The sequence below is a fragment of the Protobothrops mucrosquamatus genome, unplaced genomic scaffold (genome assembly GCF_001527695.2).
Source record: "Protobothrops mucrosquamatus isolate PMUCROS unplaced genomic scaffold, P.Mucros_1.0 scaffold196, whole genome shotgun sequence".
Taxonomy (NCBI): domain Eukaryota; kingdom Metazoa; phylum Chordata; class Lepidosauria; order Squamata; family Viperidae; genus Protobothrops; species Protobothrops mucrosquamatus.
The window spans coordinates 261,582-284,307 of record NW_015386552.1 but is presented as its reverse complement, the minus strand read 5'-3'; the positions used below and the strand labels follow the sequence as shown (position 1 = coordinate 284,307).

The 22,726-nt window shown below is 37.4% G+C and overlaps 1 protein-coding gene across 1 annotated transcript in view; it reads left to right on the top strand.

The window, feature by feature from the left end:
* Positions 1–1,290: 1,290 nt before the first annotated feature.
* Positions 1,291–22,726, top strand: part of NRIP1 (nuclear receptor interacting protein 1) — a 75,036-nt gene continuing 53,600 nt past the window's right edge. Inside the window, exon 1 of the mRNA XM_015813802.1 lies at positions 1,291–1,311. The gene's annotated coding sequence lies outside the window, so the exon portion shown is untranslated. The remainder of the gene's footprint in view (positions 1,312–22,726) is intronic.

Below are 22,726 nucleotides of genomic sequence, written 5' to 3'. Positions count from 1 at the left end.
AACTGAAATATAATGCAGTAAGATGTAATGCAAGTGCATCATAAAGATATCTATCTATTTCCTCTTTAGAAAGTCTTAAGGGAAAAATATAATTACATTATTGTTTCTATTATATGTTATTTAGGTCACTTGCTCCTAAGTACTGGAATTTTTACAACAAACACTTAAAAGCATTTTTTTAAAATAAGGCATTTGATTATTGTATTTTCCTTCACCTTTAATCTTTCAGATAACATATAGTACGTGGAAAAAACACTTGTCATATTTGTTACCGTTTCATATACATTAAAAGATTTCAATTTATTGATCATTCTTCTAGCATCTAGCTCATTCATGTACCAATGGCTAAATTTGAATATTTTCTGTGTCGATTCACTGTGAGCCAATGTGAAATCATTAATCTGAGGAAATTATTTCAACTTCCCTAATTACTATCACCTGAAAAGTCTAAAGCAATTCACGATATTAAATTGCACTTTGGTTAACGCGCGCATACATACACAGACACAAACACACACACACCAGCCTAGGTTTGTTATGTCTGTTTGTTGACTGTACATTCAAATCAACTTTGAAATCAACTTTATTTGCAGGCGTTGCAGCCTTCCATGAGATGATTCCAAATAGTCAGCTGTGATCTGTGTCGATGATAAACCCTCCCCTCCTTCTCCATCAGATTTTCCTAGCTGGTGGTGGGAAAGTAAAAGGTTAAACCAGAGAAACTTGGAGAGGGAGAGGGAGAGAGAGAAATGAAGGGAGGAACTGACAGGCTGGAAAGAAGGGAAGGGAGGATCGTAGGCTGCGGGTGAGGCTTTGAAAGTCAGCCTCTCAGGCATTGCAGCAGAGCCCCGAATCAGGGAGAAACGAGGAGGACATTTACACACAGAGACTCCCGATACCCTGTGGAGAGGGTGAGGGCAGCTTCCTGAAAGGGCATTGTGTAGTTGTGTGAGTGCAGATATGTCTATGTGCGCTTTCGTAGCGGCGTTGGAGGCGGTGGCTTCATGAGTTGCTTCGCCGAGCGGGCGCTTTCTCCTCCCCTTCCCTTCCATTAAGCTGCCACTCGTCGGAGCTCCCCACGCTAGAATTAACTGTCTTTTGAGTTCGCGTCCGCTGGTCACGGGGCGGCCTTTGGAGCAAGGGGAGGTGCGCGCGCGCGCTCGCTCGCGCTCGGAGCTCTCTGACGGGCTGCGGGCAGGCGGGCCGGCGCTCGCTCCAGGCAGGGTTGCTGCTGCTGCTGCTGCTTCCTGAGGACGGCAATGGTAGTCGCGGAAACGGCCGGCGGGAATGCTACGAGCCTCATTTTGGGAGGTAAGCGCGAGGGCCCCGGTTGGTTTTTCCCCGGGGGAGGGGTACGGAAGGGCGGGGAGAAGAGGGCGAGGACGACGAGGAAGAAAATGGAAATGGCCGCGGCTGAGGTTAGGGACTCCGGGGGGGTAGAGCGAGCTGGAGAGGCGCCGCTTTGGCACCCTGACAAGAAGCGGAATCAGGGAGAGACTAAACAGACGGATGGAGTCGTGGGGCGCAGGCACCGGAGGAAGAATTGGGCAGGGGGGGGGGGTACCTCGGCTCTCTCAGGATTATTTCCGGTGGAACCGGTCAGTTTTTTTTTTCCCCTCTTCTCTTTTCCTCCCCCCCCCCACACAAGGGGCTATATAAATAAAGTTTGGAGGCGAATTGGGAAGGCAGGACAAGCAAAGTTTGTGCCCCCTGCCCTCTGCCTTCCCAGCCTGATTGCGTGTGGCGGCTTTTTTTAAATTGCTCTTTCTTTCGCATCCTCCCTACTTTCCCTCCAGCCTTTCTCTGAATTAAGAGAGCCCACGAAGTCTTGTGCGCAGTAGCTGCAGTTCCACCAGCTGCTCCTCTGCGGATTTAGAGCCGAGGCAAACCTTGGCGAGCTCCTGAAGACTCAGCCCTGTTCTTCCCACTGCCTCTGAAGCTACCGTCTCTTCTTTAATTGCAGGCACAGCCGCTCTAGACAAGGCCATGCCTCTTTTCTGCCTGGGCTCACCTCTCGTTATTTATTCACTTCCTTTCCATTGGCAAACGGAGATTATATGCACGCTTGCATGCATGCATGCACGCACACACACACACACACAGATGTTAAGATTTTTGTTCCCCGTTCGACCTGATCTTCAGTAACAGCTATTTTCGAATCACTTAGTTCAATAACGTGTCCTCACTTTCTGTCTACTTTCTACTGTTCCAAGCTCAACCATGTCTTGTTGCACCATTTACCTCTAGGGATGATTTTCTTGACCAAGTCTTCTTCAGAAATAACACGGAGAAAATGGTAACATCTCTATAGGTTTTGGGGTTGTGCTTACTAAATTTAATGACAAACCGTTGTGACTGAAAGATCACTGGGAGTGGGATTAAGAAACTTTTCTAAAGTATGTAGTGTGTAATGACTTGATAACATTGTCAGCCTTAGCACAGACTGCACTAGTTATAAAGTTGTGACATTAATAAATATAGAAGTGCAGTATGTGGATACTGTAATGTATATTCTTTTTCAAAACTCTTTTTCTAAATATGTAGTTTATTTACCAAACCAATTATTTCTACAATACCGAGTGGCATTTTTTTGGGTACAAAGCAGATGAAGTGTCATGCATATAATTCACAGAGTTCACAGAGAATATAGGAGTAATTCAGCTTTTAATTTCAGCTTGATTTTAGAGATGAAGATTGCTCTTTATTCTCTGGAATAAAGCCTGTTATGAAAGAAAAGATGAATGAATTTGTGTTTAACTTTTAATGGATTATAGCTCAGTGTGACATATGTCACACTCTCAGTAGACTAGTTAAGCATGTGTGATCTGAATAGGCAATGTGCTTAATAGCACAGAAGTATTTTGTATGTTTCCAAGTGTTCATATTTGTTCTGCTTTTGCTTTCTGTTTGTCCCTTTGTTTTTTTAATCTCTCTTTTTAAAAAGTTTTTGACTTATTTTAATTTTTTAAGGAATTCAGGAAGGAACCTCTTTTTATATAAAAAGAACTAAAGCATTGGTTTATGGAAGATGATAAGAAAAATATTGGTAGAGTAGTGGCTATTTTTAATTATTGTGAAACAAATGCAGAGTTTAGATGGAATAGTCACATGATAAAAGTCCCTAAATTCAAAAGCAAGGTGTAGACAATTATTTGTGTTTGAGAAAATATGATTTGATTTTTAAGTAAATTCCCAGGCACAGACTGATCATATAAAAATACACATGTGCATTATCAATAAAGGTGTGGCACTGAGAATTAATGGAATGTGTTAAAAGACCTGCACTTACTTAGTGAATTCCAGATTCTTTCAGTTGCTTGTATTTGCTCACTACTTAATAGGTATAGGATTTAGCATGATTAATTTGGACAAACATCCTGTGCTACTTTTTGGGCATACTTTAATTTTTTCTTCATAATTGGAATAGGATTAAAGTACATACAGTACCACCTTTATTATAGTAATAGCAGTAGCACTTAGACTTATATACCGCTCCACAGTGCATTATAGCACTCTCTGAGTCGTGTACGATGTCATTATATAACTTTACTAAACCAGGATTGCTAATTTCTCTCCCTCCCTTTTTTTTGGTGGGGGGGGTAAAAGTAAAGATAGAACTGGTCACAAGGCTGCCTTTACATTTCTTTGTAGACTTGCATGGCACTATTTATCATTGTGTGGATGCTTTTTCACAAATTATCAATATTAGTTCCTAAAATAATATTTACATTAAATAACCCTGCACTATAATTTTCAGAAAAAAAGTGCCAATCATTTTCAAACTACATAATTTAATGAATTAGTGTAGGGTGACACTGTAATCAACAGATGTTGAAATATGAATTTGTTGAAATATCAAGTTTTTTTATTCATATTGTTTTCCTAGTCATTTACACATTATTATAATTTTTTGTGTGTGTTTGGATTCCTACAAATTCCTAAAACGCCTATGAATTCTAAAAAAAAACCATGTCAAGTCAAGCTTAATTCCTGTGACTAACCAACACATCCATGTTGTCTTGGAAACAATACATAGATCTATAAAAGAAACCTCATTGCTTTCCTCTAGAGGATCTTTTTTTTTCAATTTCCCAATCTTGTCTACAGTACTCAGATTACTTGGTGATCTCCCATCCAAGTATTAATTTTGTCTTATTCTCGTTATTCTGATCTTAAACAATAAGATCACCAAGAGGTGCTAGATTCTACCAGCAATGGTGGTATGGATTTTAAAACAGTGTAATAATTAAAATAAATGTTTTGCCCAGGCTGCTTTTTTACAAATATATCTGCCACAAAAAAATTGAAACATTATTTTAAAAGTGTGAGATGCTTAAAGGTTGATTTGGATATGTTGATGTAGATAAGAATTCTTATTCTGTCTTTATTTCTAGTGAAAACTTAATTTCAATATCCGGGTCAAATGTATACAGCATAATTTTTTTGATTTTCTGTTTAAAGTTTCCATTAAATAATATGATTACTCTAAAGATTTTTAAAAATGTAGATGAAATAAACATGCATTGAGGATTGACAATTAATGGAATCACTTATAATAAGGATGGCGGTGGGGGGAGTGAAAGTTCTTTCTCTGATTAAATTCTTAGGAAATCCATTTAAATTAAATTAAATTTAGATTTAATTAATTTAAAATTAATAATTGCACTGGTATGAAATTTCCTTCTATAAGTGATACCAGCTTCAGTAGATTTTCCTCAGAAGTGTGGAGAAAAAATAGAGAAAGAGGTTAGATTGTCGATATATAGAGATATAGATGCTCTGAACTTGTAAATTATTTCTCTTTATCAACTGACATAATGTGCTATTTAAAATCTACAAGTTAAATGCCAAAAACATTTCTTACCAAATCTAGTTGGCTTTCAGGTTAGTGATCTCTTTTATCAATTCTCTGCTTCCAAAAGTGACATTCAAAACATTGATCAACAAAATGATTGATGCATTTTGCAACAGATGTGGAAAATACAAAAAACTATTTGATTTTATATAAATTTCCTGGTGTCTTATTTGTTGAATATGACAGTACTGGTGATATTATGTTCCAATATAACAAATTTTAAATCATCTAAGAATACCAAGATACAATAGGGCTAGGTGCTATAGAAGTTTTACTTAAAATTATGAAGATCTGAAAGATGCTGCATAGTCTTGGGTGGAGATACTGCTTCCATTAAATCAGGGTTGATACAAATAATTTATGATCAATGCCACTGTTTCTTTGTTAATTGTCACCAAAATAGACTTTGGCCATTTTAGAATGTGTTTCCAGTTTATAGAAGAAGAAGTTAATGCCTTGGAATTTTTTTAGAATTTCAGTAAAAATGTATTACAATGCAAAGAAAAAGTTATTAGATACAACATTAAAATTTACCACATGGAATAATATTGATGTCTTTCTACTATATTGATAAAGAGCCAGTTCAAATAAACACACATCAATTCACAAGTATGCATTCAGAGTCTTTCCATTGTAACAAAACATTATCTATTGTAACATTGCATGCTTTTGTTGCTTTCTTTTTCCTTTCCCCTCATTTTTTTTCTTTATATGTTTTATATAAACATAATAAATAGTTCTATATAGCCTCCCTAAAATACAAAGAAATGTCAGCATGCAATTGCTGATAAATGTCCATGATTCCCCCAGCAATGTGACAAGGCTTCCTTGAACCTACAAAATTTAACAATAATTGCTTATAATAAGTTGAATATTCTCATGTTCTAAAAGGTAAAAAAGGCAACACTGTTCAGTGTTATAAACCAAACACTGAGCAGTTTGCTCAGATTATCTTAAATGTATATTTATCTGTCACATTTTATACTGTAGCCCTGTACAGTGCCTAGTTTTGTAGACATAAGCTCCATTGAATTCAGTAGGACTTAGCTTTTGTGTACAACTTGTATTGCTTCAGAAAATTGCCAATTTATGGAGTTAAGTGATTTAGACAAGTAATTGCGTCTCAGATTCAGACCATACAGAATTCTTGTATAAGTTACTCTTGAAAGGAAAAGGTTCTCTTTTCCTGTCCCCTCCCCTCCTCCTCCTCCTCCTCCTCCTCCTCCTCTTCCTCCTCCTCTTCCTCCTCCTCCTCCTCCTCCTCCATAAATAGTAAGAATCAGAAATGTAATCTAATTATTAAAATAGAGCAAATATATCTTAATAAAAATAGTTTAAAAAAATACCACTCTGACTTTTTTTAATGCTTGTCATTTTGTTGTAAATATACCTGTTCTATAAATTGAACCTATAGCTTTATTTTTTCATAGCAAACTTTAAAAAGAATTAAAATGAATGAACAAATGAATGAATTTATAGCTGGTTCAAATGGAAGAATTATATTCAGAGAAATACATTTCTGACTTTTGGACAGAAAAATGTAGCCTTGTGTCCTCTTCACTTGCCACAACTGCAATTTTTATTTGAAAGACCCTTAGTCTGGATAAGGTTATTTTTTATTTTCTAAAATCGCATTTCTTTTTCTAGTGATTATAAAGATCATACTTTCATATATCATAGGTCAGGAGACCCCCAACCCCCGGTCCATGGACCAGTATTGGGCTGCGGCATGCCAGCAACCGGGCCGCACAAACAAGCAAAGCCCCATCCACGAGATGCAGCACACAAAACCACGCAGCCTCTGGTCCATGGAAAAATCTCTCTCCATGGAACCGCTCCCTGGTACCCAAAAGGTTGGGTACCTCTGTCCTAGGTGGCTATTCCTATGTTCAGTACAGGTGTCATAATATTTTATGTTTTTATTTATTTGGTTTCTAAAGCTACCCATCTCAATCAATGATTCTGGATGGCTTACAATTCAAAAAATATATTACAGTTCAAACAATTAAAAAAACATTTGTATTATTTTACTATGGAATAAAGTGGGCAGAAATGGACTTAGAACTTGTTTTTTTTCTCATCAATCTCCAAGAATGATTTGTAAGCATTATACTATAATAGATTAATGAAAGGAGGTGTTTCCAGAAAAATGTTCCAGACATCTTTGGGTAATGCTTTTCTTATGTATTTATGTATTCTATTTTTAGACTGTTGAATCAAAACACACTTGTAATGCGTCTGTTAAAAGAACACAAATAGTTAACATATCCATGCTAAGTATAAATAAATTAAAAACTATCCTTATTCAACATTATAAAAACAAAATATTTTAATTTTAATAATAAAAATGGAAAGAAAAATAAATTTGTAACAAGCCACTTTGATATAATAGTTAAGGTGCTAGTCTAGAAACAAGGAGTTTGAGAGTTCTAGAACTTCTTTAGGCATGAAAGCCAGCTGAGTAACTTTGGACTAGTCACTCTTATCCCAACTCAACTCATAAGTTATTAAAGGAGGCAGGTATGTTTGCGCTCTCTCTCTCTCTCTCTCTCTCTCTCTCTCTCTCTCTCTCTCTCTCTCTCTCTCTCTCTCTCTCTCTCTCTCTCTCTCTCTCTCTCTCACACACACACACACACACACACACACACACACACTTTATGTCAGGATAAAAAATATAATTAAAAACAAACGCCAAATTTTAGTAAATTTAATTCTGGTGATTATAAATTATTCTGTTTATTCTCTTTGGAAGAATTCTATCTTCAGTAGTTCTTAGAACAAAAAGAACGGAGCAAGTCTCAAACCAGAGAAACTATTTCATTATTAGAGAGTAGCAACAGAAAAACACTGAGTCCTGGCTTCCATTCAGTGGGCATTCCTAAATTCAACCATAATAGATTGAAACATATTGTTTGCTCACTAAATGGAATTCATCACTTAGCCCTTGTTGATTTTCACACAAAGATTAGCTATTTATAAACGAGAAAAGCCAGGTTTTAGCCAAAAGATACATAGAAAGGTAAAGGTTTCCCCTGTCCAGTCATGTCTGACTCTAGGGGCTGTGCTCATCTCTGTTTCTTAGCCGAGGGAGACAGCATTGTCTGAAGACACTTCCATGGTCATGTAGCCAGCATGACTATACCCTGAGGTGCACAGAATGCTGTTACCCTCCCACCAAAGTAGTACCTACTTATCCACTAGCATTTGCATACTGTCAAACTGCTAGATTGGCAGGAGCTGGGGCAAGTAATGGGAGCTCATGCCTTCATGTGGTGCTTGGGTCTTGAACCTGGACTGCAGCTGAAGCTGACAAGCTAAACATCTTTAACCGCTGAGCCATCATGCCCCCCTAAAATATACATATTTTAGATTAAAAATCAAGTTATGTCCTAATTATTTTCAACCAATTAAAATTGGATATTAATTCCTTTTGATATATTGAGATGATAATCAAATGATGCCATTGGTATGTACATTAAAATTGAAAATGCTATCTTTTTGGGGGGCAGGGAAGTAGGCCCCATATACAGCTGTCTCAAATGTTTATTAAATCTTTAATTTTCATATTGTCAGTTATATAGTTCAGAAAAAACTAAAAATGCTGGTTATTACATATGCAGATAGCCATTGCATCATCTTGTGAGAAAGGTCTTATTACATGTGCCTTTTAAAAAAAGATATATTTACGTTTACAGTTATGCAGTTGTTTATTTATATTGTTTGCAATATATGGGTTGTTTGGGGAATTTATTTAGTGTATGGTATGTTTTAGGAAAATAGTTATTTTGGGGCTGCCACAAAGAAGAGGGGATCAACCTATTTTCCAAAGCACCAGAAGGCAAGACAGGATACAATGGTTGGAAACTAATCAAGGTGAGAAACAACTTAGAACTAAGGAGAAACTTTCTAATAGTGAAAACAATTAACCAGTGGAGCAGCTTGCCTTCAGAAGTTGTGGGTGCTTCATCACTGGAGATTTTTAAGAAGAGACTGGACAGCTACTTGTCTGAAATAGTATAGAGTCTCCTGCTTGAGCAAAAGGTTGAACTAGAAAACCTCCAAGGTCTCCTCAAACTCTATTATTATGTATTCTGAAAATTGTACTGTAAATAGTAGAAATAGATTAATACAATAAGTTGAATTTCATTCCAGTAGATTTATAAAACCAGTTTCTCCAATAGAAGTGTTTCTGGTAAACTTATATGATGTGCTGTGTAAAATAATTATTTTTATTTCCTAAATCTAGTGAATTTTTGATTTAATAGATAATTTAGAGGAAGAAGGATGTCTGTTATTCACAAATGTCTGGAATATTAGCAAGTGTTTCATTATAGCAATAGAATTTTGCTCCATTGCATTAATCATAGAGTGGTCTTTGGTAAGATGGGTAGCATATAAGTTTATTAATAAAAAAAATCATTGGTAAATTGAAATTTCACTATACATATTTAAAATTTATGAATATAAAACTTCAGAACCTAAATTTCTCAAAATGATATTTAAAAAACCCTATATTATAATCTTAAAATCCCCCTAAATTTGCACATAATTAATGGATAAAATGTCATTTAGAAGAACAACAAATTATCTTTGAAGAAGATAAGTAAATATCAACTTAGCCTTGAAAGGGATGAGGAGGTTAAAAAGAAACCTGGTCTTCAGCACTGAGGTGTTAACAGGATGCCAGAGAGTAAAGATATCAGTGATGATCTTAGAGAAGCAATTGTTGCTGCCCATCAATTGTCAAGTGCCCGGAAAATCAGGAGATTCAGGCAGTTCGAATGAGTATAAAGATTTGTTGCAAGCTTAGATTCTCTACAAGAATCTGACCAAGTAACCATTAAAGGAATAGAAAGGAATTCAAGGTGGGCTGGACTTAGATCTCTTGCAGGTGCAAACGGACTCCTGACTTATGACATGTTCAGCCTGATTATTTCCTACATCAATATCGGAAGCATCATAAGGTCATTTCCAGACAATTTAAAGTTTATCATTCTGCAATGAGGAAGATTATTCACAAGTGGAAAACATGCAAGACAGTTGCTAATCTTCCCAGGAGTAGATGTCCCAGCAAATTCATCACAAGGTCAGATCATGCAATGCTCAGAGAAATTGCAAAAAATCCAAGAGGCACATCTCACACTCTACAGGCCTCAGTTGCTATGTTAAATGTTTTAATTTAATTTATTGATTAGCCCATGGGACATATCAAGGTGCAGAGTTCCAAACACACGTTATTACTAAAATGCGATAAAACCAGTTTAAAATTTTGTTGTTGTTAGTTGCAAAGTCGTGTCTGACCCCATGGACAACGTTCTCCAGGCCTTCCTGTCCTCTACCATCTTCTGGAGTCCATTTAAGCTCATGCCTACTGCTTCAGTGACTTCATCCAGCCACCTCATTCTCTGTCGTCCCCTTCTTCTATTGCCCTCAATCTTTCCCAGCATTAGGCTCTTCTCCAGTGAATCCTTCCTTCTCATTAGGTGGCCAAAGTATTTGAGTTTCAACTTCAGAATCTGGCCTTCTAAAGAGCAGTCAGGGTTGATCTCCTTTAGGACTGACCAGTTTGATCGGTTTAAATAGAATTGGCTGAAATACAATTTAAAATGAAATAGGAACAAAATACAATTTAAAATGAAATAATAAAATACAATTTAAATGAAATTGGAATAAAATACAGTAATTTGATATGTAGATAAATGAATTATGATAAAATTATATTTCACTATCACCCTTACAATCTACCCCAATCATTCTCACATATGCCAATCTCAACCAAACCATTTTGCTCAGGTACTGTGCTGTATTAAATGTAATTTTCAAATTCTGGCCGCACATAAGATAAGTTATTTTGATATGGAGATCCCAACGGGGGTCATTCATTTAGTGTATAGGCCAAGGTACCTGTCTCTCACCTTCTTATACAGGCAACAATTAATTAGGATGTGAGCCAGGTCCTCTACCTCTGCCGCTCTGCAGATGCAGAATTGTCCATTATAGGGTATAGAGTGGAATCTCCCATATCTGATAATTGTGTCAAGCTGTTCAAATCTCGCTTGTGTAAATATCTCCCTAAGATGATTTAGCAGTTGTAACTTCATGTTAAATGTTAAAATTCATGACAGTACAATTAGAAAAGACTGAACAAGTATGGTTTCTTTGGAAGGGTTGTCAGGAAAAAGCCTCTTCTCTTTAAAAAGAACATGGCAGCACAGCTTATGCCGAGTTGCATCTGAACAAATCAAAGAGCTCTGGATCATTGATCTTTGGATAGACAAAACCAAAGATGGAAATGTTTGACCATAATGCACAGGGCCACATTTGGTGAAAACCAAACAGCATTTCAGCACAATCATACCTACTGTCAAGCACAGTGGTGGAGCAGTGATGATTTGGGCTTGCTTTGCAGCCACAGGACCTGGGCACTTTACAGTCATTGAGTCGACCATGAACTCCTCTGTATACCAAAGTATTCTAGAGTCAAATGTGAGGCCATCTGTCCACAGCTAAAGTTTCGCCGACACTGGGTCGTGCAACAGAACAATGATCCTAAGCACACCAGCAAATCTACAACAGAATGGCTGAAAAAGAAAAGAATCAAGGTGTTGCAATGGCCTAGTCAGTCTAGACCTCAGTCTGATTGAAATACTGTGGCATGACCTCAAGACAGCTGTGCATAAATGCCCACAAACCTCCATGAACCAGAAGCAATCTTGTAAAGAAGAGTTCCAAAATTCCTCCACAGGAGGAACTGCGAGACTGATAAAGTCATACAGAAATTGATTACTTCAAGTTATTGCTAAAAGTGATTCTAAAAGCTATTGAATCATAAGGTGTACTTAGTTTTTCACACATGGCTTTTCTATTTTGCCTTTCTTTTTGTAAAATAAATGATGGCATGATGTAATATGTCATGTGTTGTTGTTCTTCTGAGGTTGTATTTACTTGCTTTTAAGAACTGCTAAGAACCAGATAATTTTTACTATGTCCTGGTACATAAAACCATAGAACTCAAAGAGGGTGTACTTCTTTTCCCACATGACTATATATACCACCCATCTCACTGTTGAAGCTACTCTTGGCAGCGTACAACATGAACGTAGAAAGATGTTCATGCTTGCAAGGTTTAATACTCTACTGTTGAAGCTTGCATTAGGGCAATTTAGTAACATTCACTGTTTATAGCACCTTGCATATGCTTGAAATAGCCATTAAACCAACGTAGTATAAAATATATAAGGGTTGGAAATCTATATACTTCTCATCAAGTTCATGTGTTGTCCTGAGCCTGAATTACATTTTTTATCAGTAGACGCCGTTGTCTTTTAATACGTTATGAAATTACATTTTTGATTAGTAGATACCTCTCTTTTAATATGTTATATCAATCAAATGTATATATTTATCCTTCGATTATTTATTCTATAAAATAATAAAATCTATAAATTTTCAAGCAGATTGGAATATGCATCTTCTAACATTATTTGAAAGTCATAGGCAATACTTCTGTTTTTAACCTTTTGAAATCAAGCTAATTTTTTAATGTTCTGTATTTTGCTCCTTTAATAAGAATATGCAAACTCCCAGGACCATGTAGGCTGTATGTGTCTATTTTTTGTTTTTGTTTTCATCAACTTGTATTTTAGGTTGACTATGTAAAGCTGTTGTACTTTGGATTTATTGAAATTCCATATTAGGAGGAATCATTAGAAGGTATTGAAATAGCATTAATTGATTATGTGCCATAAAGTCAGTGTCCATTCTTAGTGAATACATAGATTTTCTGCAAGACAATCTGTCCCTAACCTGGTTTTCAGGTCTTCCAACCGTACACTTATCACCAATGATGCTGCTAGTCATCGTCATTTTCTTTCTTCTTCCAACTTGCACAGCCTTAGAGCCTTCTTCAGAGACAGCTCTTTGTATAATGTCTAAATTGAAATAGCATACTGTAGTATTAATTGATAAAGCTCTATATTTTGTTTGTAGATGAGTTGAGGTCGATTTGGCAGGAACCACTAATTTCCAGGCTAAAGAAAATCATATCACCATATAATGCGTTTACCTAAGACCATCACAAGAATGACCAAGTATCCATTAATTCAGAAGAGTCAGAGGAAAAAACTAGACTTTAAACTTTAGCGTATTGACCTTTGTAAAAGCATTGACTCCTTTGCACTGTGGACGGCAAATAATTTGTATGTCGTGCTGTCATTTTCGTCAGCAAGGAAAAAAAATCTAAAATAGGCAAGTCATATTTTAAAATCTTCCAGTTAGCCTATTCCTGAGTAAGGAATTAAATGTCTGTGGAGCTGAGATTTATTGCCGAGTTCTTATGTGAAGGCTAACTATAGTCGTTACTTATATCAATGCTTGTTTCCAATTTTCTTGGCAGTATTTCTTTTTTGAGGATGGAATTAGAATTGTTGGATACCTTTCATTTTTGAATTGAGGAAAGTAGCAGTTAGATTTTCGGCAGCTTAAATGGCATTTACAGCAACTTTTCAGTTTATCATATTTGAACTTGTACTAGATAAGGTTAATAGGTTAGCAATAGAAGGTCAAATTATGAGGCATTAAGCTTAATTAAAGCAGAGCAGGAGTGGCAGGAGTATGTGACAGCTAAATAAGTTCCCTGCAGACTAATGCCAGTTATGGTGGAACCATGCCTTAATTTAAGTGATTTTGTGCAAAGGGCTGTGATGATTAACAGTTTGACTTGCTAGACATTTCTAGCCAATTCCATCTGTTTTAGAGGTTAAGAAAGCATACCTTTGTGAGCTGATGGATTGATTTTGGTGCCTTTTTGGTAAAGTTTAGAAGTGCAAGGCCAGTGCAGTAAGTGTTAAGTTAAAGTTACAATTGCTCGGGAATTTTTAACTGTAACTTTTTTGTATTGTGGCTACTTATAAACTATAACATTGCTATAGAACAGGGGTCCCCACCCCCCGGTCCGTGGACCAGTACCGGGCCGCGGCATGCTAGCAACCGGTCCGCACAAACAAGCAAAGCCCCATCTGTGGGGTGCAGGCAGCACACAAAACCATGTTCCCTCCAGTCCAAGGAAAAACCTTTCTCCACGGAACCAGTCCCTGGTGTCCAAAAGATTGAGGACCTCTACTATAGAATACAAATAACTTGTCAACCAAGTTATGAGAATGGAGAATGTGGCATATGCCTGTATACTCACTTTGAAACAGAATTGGTTGTAATTAATTTTCTAAAGTCATATAAAAATAGTCATATATAAATAAAGTCATATAAAAAGAAAATTCTCTGATAATATCACATTTTCTGTTTGAAATTGAACACTGAACATCGAATTCCTTTCAAATGGCTCATTTGTTTCATTTTTTTACTTTGGACCTATAGTTAATCACTATTAAAGGAAAGCATAGAGAAAAAATGACTTTTATAACACAGCATATGAGAAGGATTTATACAATGTGATCGCAGAATGGGAAAGAGGGATACAGTGATCGTAAAATGGGTACAGGAACATGAATGCAAAATTGTAAGATTTCTAAAATGGGGCAAAGTACAAAGTTGGGAATTCAAAGTAAGATAGATAAAAATGTCACTATATATAACTGTTAACATATGATTGAATAATAGAATATTCAGGTGCTCTTTATATATACGAACCTCCATGGAAGTACATGTGCATGTATTGGTCTTAGGATGTATGAATCATTTTTAGACAAATATGCATATGTGCCACATAGGTATAATATACCTATAAACAGTATAAGCGTGCCAGATCAGTATAATATACCTATATATAAGTATATATACCTACAGTATTTAGTTCAATAGTTGTATTTTTCTGTATTTTAATCCTGACTGCTTCTAATCACGTTTGTTGTATTATATTTTGGTTATTTATTTGGAATTGTATTTTATTAGACATAGAGTTTGATGACTGGAGATGACTTTAAATACTTTCTAGCTTGTTTTCTCCACTTCCTACATACATAGTTTCAACTAATTAAGGTTTAGTGACTCACCTTATTATAAATCTTATTATTTGTCTAAGGCAGGGCTTTTCAATCTTTTCACCCATTGTACCACTTTTAGGATATGGCAACATCCGAGTACCACCAGTCGCCTAGCAAGATGTCAAAAACTTGATGACCCCCCCCCCCAAAAAGGAAAAAACTGATAAAGTGCAGATACTCCTCAACTTACAACAGTTTGCTTAGTGACTGTTCGAAGTTACAATGGCACTGAAAAAAGTGCCCCCAAACCACAGCCTGCCTGGCAGCACTCTTCCTCCTGTCCGAGGTTTTCATTGTTGTGAGGCATATCTGTTGAGGATTGGCAGCGGGGGTGGGATGGGGGGTGTTTGGTTTTTATTCCCCCCGTCTGCTGGGTGGTTCCAGCAGGTTTTGGTCACTTCGCATGACCCTGGGACACTGTGACCATCATAAATATGAATCAGTTGCCAAGCATCTGAATGTAAATCACAAGACTCTGGAGATGCTGCAACATTCCAGCTGATCGGCGCTTCTTCTGGGCTCAGCAGAAGCGCCAGGATCAGTACTGCTTTCCAGCTGATTGGTGCTTCTTCAGGGCTCAGCAGAAGCACCAGGATCAGCGCCGAGCTCCAGCTGGAGCCTGGCGCTGATCCTGGCGCTTCCACTGAGCCCTGACAGCCCCGAAGAAGCGCCAATCAGCTGGAAAGCGGCACTGATCCTGGCGCTTCCACTGAGCCCTGACATCCCTGCAGCTCCAGCCATCTCTCACTCAGGCTTGTGCAGTGCTGCCACCAGTTCAGCTCATTCCTCTTCCCTGCTACCACTTTTCTAGGATGGTCGCGTACCACCTGCCAGGTGCCCATGTACCACAGGTGGTACCCGTACCACTGGTTGAAAAGCCCTGGTCTAAGGTAAGTAGATTGTATAAAAAAGGTGGTGTGTAGCTTGCACTAAAGTTTAGTATATATTGTGTTTATTATAGTAGCTTTCAGAGTTTTCAGTAGGTAAAATGTATAGTTTAATTGCCATAAGAATTATGAAGTGTCAGAATATGTAGCTATTGTTTGAAATAAAGGCATAACAAAATGTTATTTTAAAAGTAGGATATTATACTACTTTGCCATCTATTTATGGCATGCTTCACATGAATTAAAATAAACAAGATAAGTCAAATAGCATATTAAAACAATGCTGAATTTACAAACCCATTATTATTATTATTATTATTATTATTATTATTATTATTGTTGTTGTTGTTGTTGAGTTGATGTTGTTGTTGTTGTTATTGTTATTGCTATTGCTATTACTATTATTATTAACAACAACAACAACAATGTATCTTCTACTGAAACATCATTAATGTATTTTAGTTAAAAGATTTTTAATAATGTTCAAGGTTCCTGTACAACTAAACGTAATTAATTTTAGGTACAAGCGAAATTGTATTGCTGTGTATAGTTTGACTGCAGCTAAATTGTTTATCAAAGCTTTAGGGTCTTCAAATATTCCTATGTATAGACAAATATTCACATTTAAATCACTTCTCTGAATTTGTAGTGGAGAAAGCAATAGAGTTCTATCTTTGAGAACTTTTTCCAGTCTACCATGAAATTATAATTATGGAAAGACATAAGCTAATAACACTTATAATTCTCCTTTCTGCAAGTTTAAGATTGGACTACTACAGAGCCTCAGATTGTCTCCAGACTATTAAGAGTCTGACTGTGGGAGAACAAACTGAAGCTGAATTCATGAAAGATTAAGTGGTTATTGAATACAGGAGATGGACTTTAGGGTGTGAATAACATGCCTATTTGATTGGATCATATTTCCCTTCTGGAGTAGGTTTGCAGTTTTGAGTTTTCAAGTGGATTAATTTTTGGTGATAGAGGAGAGACGTGTTTGTGACATGCACTGTTAGAATATTGCAGTTTGCTATTTTTCCTATAGACCTTTAAAATATTCTGGAAACTTCTGACTAGAATATGGCAGCATAGGTGAAAAATGACATCTTTCAGAAGTGCTACAACATTCAGAAATTGATGTTTCTGGATATTTCAGCAACAATGAAATAGATACATTGTTTGCTAGTTGCATTTTGAATCCAGTTTGAGATGGGTGTAATGTACAAAGACAGCGGAATGTACTAAGAAAGTATAATGTACAAAGACATGGAAATAAAAATTTATGTATTTTTGTTTTGGTTTTGACTCTGGGGAAATTTTCTTTGCAGAACAAATTGCTAGTTTTGAGCAAGTCTCCTATTTATTAAGCTTAAATGGGGGCTTGAACCCTATTTTTGTATGTAGGTCTTCTCTGTTTTCCAAGATTTTGTAAATGGAATTGCAGAATAGTTCTTATAGCATTGTGTCCCAGACAGTGGAGTAGGAAATAATGATATTCTGGATGTGAGATTTCGTATTTGAAATGCATTGATTGTTTTACTACTAGGAAAAATGGAACATATCTGGGAATACCAGAACATTTTGGAAAAGAATCACACTGTATTGTGTATAACTGTGGACAAGACTATAGCTGACTACTAGGCTATATGAAGTAAATCTAGGGATCTGGAAATGTAGAGGAGGAATAACAGAGTATTTGGGTGATGATAGGTTGGGAAAGATATAGAAGAAACAACGGGTAGGGTGTTCCAACATAAAAGTGTCAAGCAATTTTGTGTAAACTTTTAGTTCTAGCCCAAGTGTCTCATTCCATCATTTTCATAGCGATATTTGTTTATTTAAATTTATGGCCATACCCTACTCCAAACGACTCTGGGTGGTTTATACTTTTAAAAAAAAATGGAGTACAGTGAGAAATAACCATCCTATATCTAAGCCTGGGAAAACAGCCAGGTTTTCAAGGACTTTCAGAACATTATCAAGAGCTATACCAATCTGTAGGAGGTGATAATGTTCCAGAGGGTAGGCACTGTGACAGAGAAGGTGCACTTCCTAGGTCCCAAAAGATATTGCTAATTGAAGGAACTTGGAGCTCATCCATTCTGCCTAGTCTTCATGACTGGATAGAAACTATTGGAAATAACACTCTCTCTAATATCATATTTTGTATTGATGGAGATTTTGAGCTCAGTTTTTTGTAGAAAATGTCAATTTTGTTTGAAAATGTTAGTCTGTATTTGTCCCCAACTTGGTGGTAGATAAAACAAAGGAAATTATCATGTTTCATTAAAATCTGGTTGGGTAACGAGAGGGATGATACTTTTTCAAATAATTTGCTTTCTAGATTTCATTTTCTACATTTTGCATGATCCCAAGATCAGAACAGAGAGTGTAAATTATATTTTGGGAAAGCTTGATTATCTCTGACATGACTCTGTGTATTTTAATTACTTGTACCCTTTTGTGTGCTATGCTGGGGGATCTATGCTGGGCACTGATCCTGACACCTACTTAAGGTGCCAACTAGAGTGCTGACCTGAGTACAACTTTGACTGAGGGACAGGCAGGACTGTGGTCAGGGAGCCCCTGACTTTGTGGGGGCAAGGATGTGCCATTTGTGTTTTTTCCTTCTAGGCTTCCCTCCTGGATTCTGAATGCCTATACTTGGCTATGGTTTCCTACAACAAACACTCAAGATCATGGCGATGGCAGAGAGGGCATTCAGCTGAATGGTGCTGATTGGAGATGACGCAGCTGCATGTTTGATGGTTGCTATGGTAATACCATAATCCATTTTCATGCTAATGACACTAGGACTGTTGGCTGCATTGATTGTGTTCCTGTTGGCTGGCACTGGGATTTTTTCTGTGTTTCCTGCTTGCAGGTGCTGTGATGATGCATGGCCTTATTGGCTGCTGCTGGAAGCTGTTGGCACTGTAATATGGTGTTTTTCGCAATCCCCGAAGAGAGAGGCTATTGACTCTAGCAACCTTGCTCAATAGTAGTAACTGTGAGAGGGACCTCGGAGTCTTAGTGGACAATCACTTAAATATGAGCCAGCAGTGTGCTGCAGCTGCCAAAAGGCCAACACAGTGCTAGGCCGCATTAACAGAGGGATAGAATCAAGATCACGTGAAGTATTAATACCACTTTACAATGCCTTGGTAAGGCCACACTTGGAATACTGCATCCAGTTTTGGTCACCACGATGTAAAAAAGATGTTGAGACTCTAGAAAGAGTACAGAGAAGAGCAACAAAGATGATTAGGGGACTGGAGGCTAAAGCATATAAGGAAAGGCTGCTGGAATTGGGTATGTCTAATTTAATGAAGAGAAGGACGAGGGGGAACATGATAGCAGTGTTTCAATATCTCAGGGGCTACCACAAAGAAGAGGGAGTCAAGCTATTTTCCAAGGCGCCTGAAGGCAGGAGAAGAAGCAACGGGTGGAAACTAACCAAGCAGAGAAGCAACCTAGAACCAAGGAGAAACATCCTGACAGTTAGAACAATTAACCAGTGGAACAACCTGCCTCCAGAAGTGGTGAATGCTCCAACACTGGAAGTTTTTAAGAAGAGACTGGACAGCCATTTGTCTGAAATGGTATAGGGTTTCCTGCCTGAGCAGGGGGTTGGACTAAATGACCTCCAAGGTCCCTTCCAAGTTTTTATTATTATTATTATTATTATTATTATTATTATTATTATTATTATTATTATTATTATTATTATTATTAACCGGTGGTGGTAGCAGCTGACTGCTGTGGACTCCCTTCCCTCCTCTTTGGGGTCATCTTGGCCCTTTATTGCTGACTACAAAACATTTAGAAAGTATTCAGAGCCCCTTCACTTTTGCCAATTTTGTTATGCTGCAGCCTGATTCTACAGTTGTTGAAATTCATTTTTACTCACTAATCTACCCTTAATACACCATAATGATAAAGTGAAAACAGAATTTTAGAAATGTCTGTAAATTTATTAAAAAGAAAAAAAACTGAAATATCACGTTAGCATAAGTATTCAGACCCTTTACTCAGTACTTTGTTGAAGTACCTTTGGCAGCAATTACATCCTCGAGTCTTTTTGTATGACACTACAAGCTTTGCACACCTGGATTGGGGGATTTTCTGCCATTCTTCCTTGCAAATCGTGTCAAGTTTAGTCAGCTTGGATGGTGATTATCGATGGACAGTCATTTTCAGGTTCCTCCAGAGATGTTCAATAGCGTTCAAGTCAGGGCTCTGACTGGGCCCTCTAGGACATTCACAGAGTTGTCCCTTAGCCACTCCTGTGTTGTCTTGGTTGTGTGCTTAGAATCATCGTCATGTTGGAAAGAGAACCTTCAGCCCAGTCTGAAATCCCTGAGCACTATGGAACAGGTTTTCATTGAGAATATCTCTGTACTTTGATTTTATTCAGCTTCCCCTCAACTCTGACCAGTCTCCCAGCCCTACTGCTGAAATCACCCCTGCAGCATGATGCTGCCACCACCATTCTTCATTGTTGGGATGGTATTGGGCAGGTGATGAGCAGTGCCTAGTTTCCCCCAGACTTAACATTTATAATTGAGGCCAAATAGTTCAATCTTGGTTTCATCAGACCAGACAAATGTTGTTCCTCATAGTCTGAGAGTCCTTCAGGTGCTTTTTTGCAAATTCCAAGTAGGCTTTTATGTGTTTTGCACTGAGAAGAGGCTTCCATCTAGCCACTCTGCTATAAAGCCCAGATCAGTGTAGGGCTGCAGTGATGGTTGTCCTTCTGGAACTCTGTCCCATCTCCACACAGGATCTCTGGAGCTCAGTCAGTGACAGAGTTGCACTGCCCTAAATAAGGCCCAGTGGACAACCTGGGGTTTTTCCTAGACTCACAAAGAGCAGGTGGCAGTCGTGGCTTCCTGTTGTGTGCTTGTTGCACTTGTTCCTGGATAGGAAGGCCCTGGTCACCTCCTGAAAGGACTACTTTAATGGGAATGTCCTTGAACAGTATTTGAAAGCTTAAACTGATGAGAATGCAGGAGTACAGGCAGTTATGTGTGTGCCTTGAATGGCACACATTACATCTCTGCTCCATGAGCTGCACTGGTTGCCAGTTTGCTTCCGAGTCCAATTCAAGGTGCTACTTTTGACCTTTAAAGCCCTTCATGCTCTACCTAATTAATCTGCCCATCCTGTCAGGTCTGACAGAAGAATTATGTTGCAGATACCATATGCAAAAGAGGTTCATCTGGCGGGATCTAAGAGGCGGGCTCCTCAAAGGGAAATTAGTCTCATCCTTGACATCCTTTTGGAAGCCCTTTGAAAAATGGCTTTGTCAGTAAGCCTAGGGATCTCAAGGCGACGGTGTGTTGATGAGATGGGTATTTTTTTTAAAATTTGGATTTTATTATTTTTATTGTAAGCCACTTAAAATCACTTTATTGTTAGAGAGAGGGCTGTCTAAATTATCTATTTATTTCTATCTCACTAGCTTACAGTAGTTTGGGTTTGGCAGATTGTTTTGCTAAGTATCTGATTGAATACTGACACATGGAGAAGAGTAGAGGTCTGCAAAATATAAAATTGAAGGTAAAAACTAGAAATCAGTTTGACAATATGGAGAAGAAATCATACTCAAATGAATATGATATTGTTGGAAAACATCCTTAACTTTCTCTCCTTGTATCACCAGGGTATGCTGCAGCAGTCATATTAAAAGTGATATACTTTCTTTTAGGGTTCAGATTCAAGGAAATCTACCACAAAGCCATTTTGAGATTTTTGTGCAATAGTTATTGATCTAATCTTTCAAATTTGCTCAGATCTGGAATTTCCAAAAAGAGAGTCAGAGAAGATAGTGAGATAGATAGAAATAAATAGATAATTTAGACAGCCATCTACCTAACAAAGTGATTTTAAGTGGCTTACAATAAAAATAATAAAATCCGAATTTTCCTATCCATATGATAGGAAAACATCTTGCAAATTCTGGGGAAAATATTTTGAGGAATCAGACAGGGTGATCTACGTTCATGATCAACTCAGCTTCTATGTGAAGTGACTGTTTTGAAATAGATGATCTTCAGCTCTTCCTGCTGAAGAGACACTAGAACTGTCCAGCTTAGATAACTATTTAACTGTGTCCATCCTTTTATTTTTAGGGACAGCTGTTAAGAAGATTATGGGATTTTCAGCACTCTATCAAATACAAATTGTCTGGATCCTGTTTAGTCAGGATTTAGCCTAGGTATGGGATAGAGTCTGCACTGATCATTCTGTTTGATTACATTTATTGGTATCTGAATGATGGAAATGCATCCTCTTAAATTAAATTCTCTTAAATTTCTCTGCAGCTTTCCATACCATTGATTATGGTATCTTTCTTGGTTACCTCTAATGATTATGGATCAGGGTCATTATGCTTAATAGTTCTGCATATTAAGTAGAACTATGCTTAATAGTTCTGCATCTTAAGAAACGGATTATGCTCATGCCCTGATCACTTATTGGCTGGATACTACAACATGTTCTACTTGATGCTGGCCTTGAAGACGATCCAAAAATAGTACAGAATAAAGATGCTGTGAAGTTCTAGTGGAGAACTAAATAGTAAAGGACAAAGTGAAATGAAATCTTGGTCCATAATTTGTTGAGCCATTCTGCACTTACAGTGACTACTAGTTATGCAGGTAAAAACAATGGATAGAGCAGCCTTTGTACATGGAGCAGGAAACCCTGGCAGCAATTACTTATGCAATTTTAGGTTGTACCACAACAATATGTTTTATATGGACTGATTTTATTTCAGATGGTACCAGAATATGGTAGCCCGTCTTTTGGCAAATAAATGCAAATCAGCAAAATCATGTAATATTGATGCTCCAGACATTGCATTGGTTGCCAGTAAGATTCTAAGTGTAATGCAAAGTGCTAGTCATTACATACAAAGCCCTATGTGGCTTGGCACTTTGATATCATCATGGTTAGCAGTTTCATATAGGTAGTCCAGGACTTAA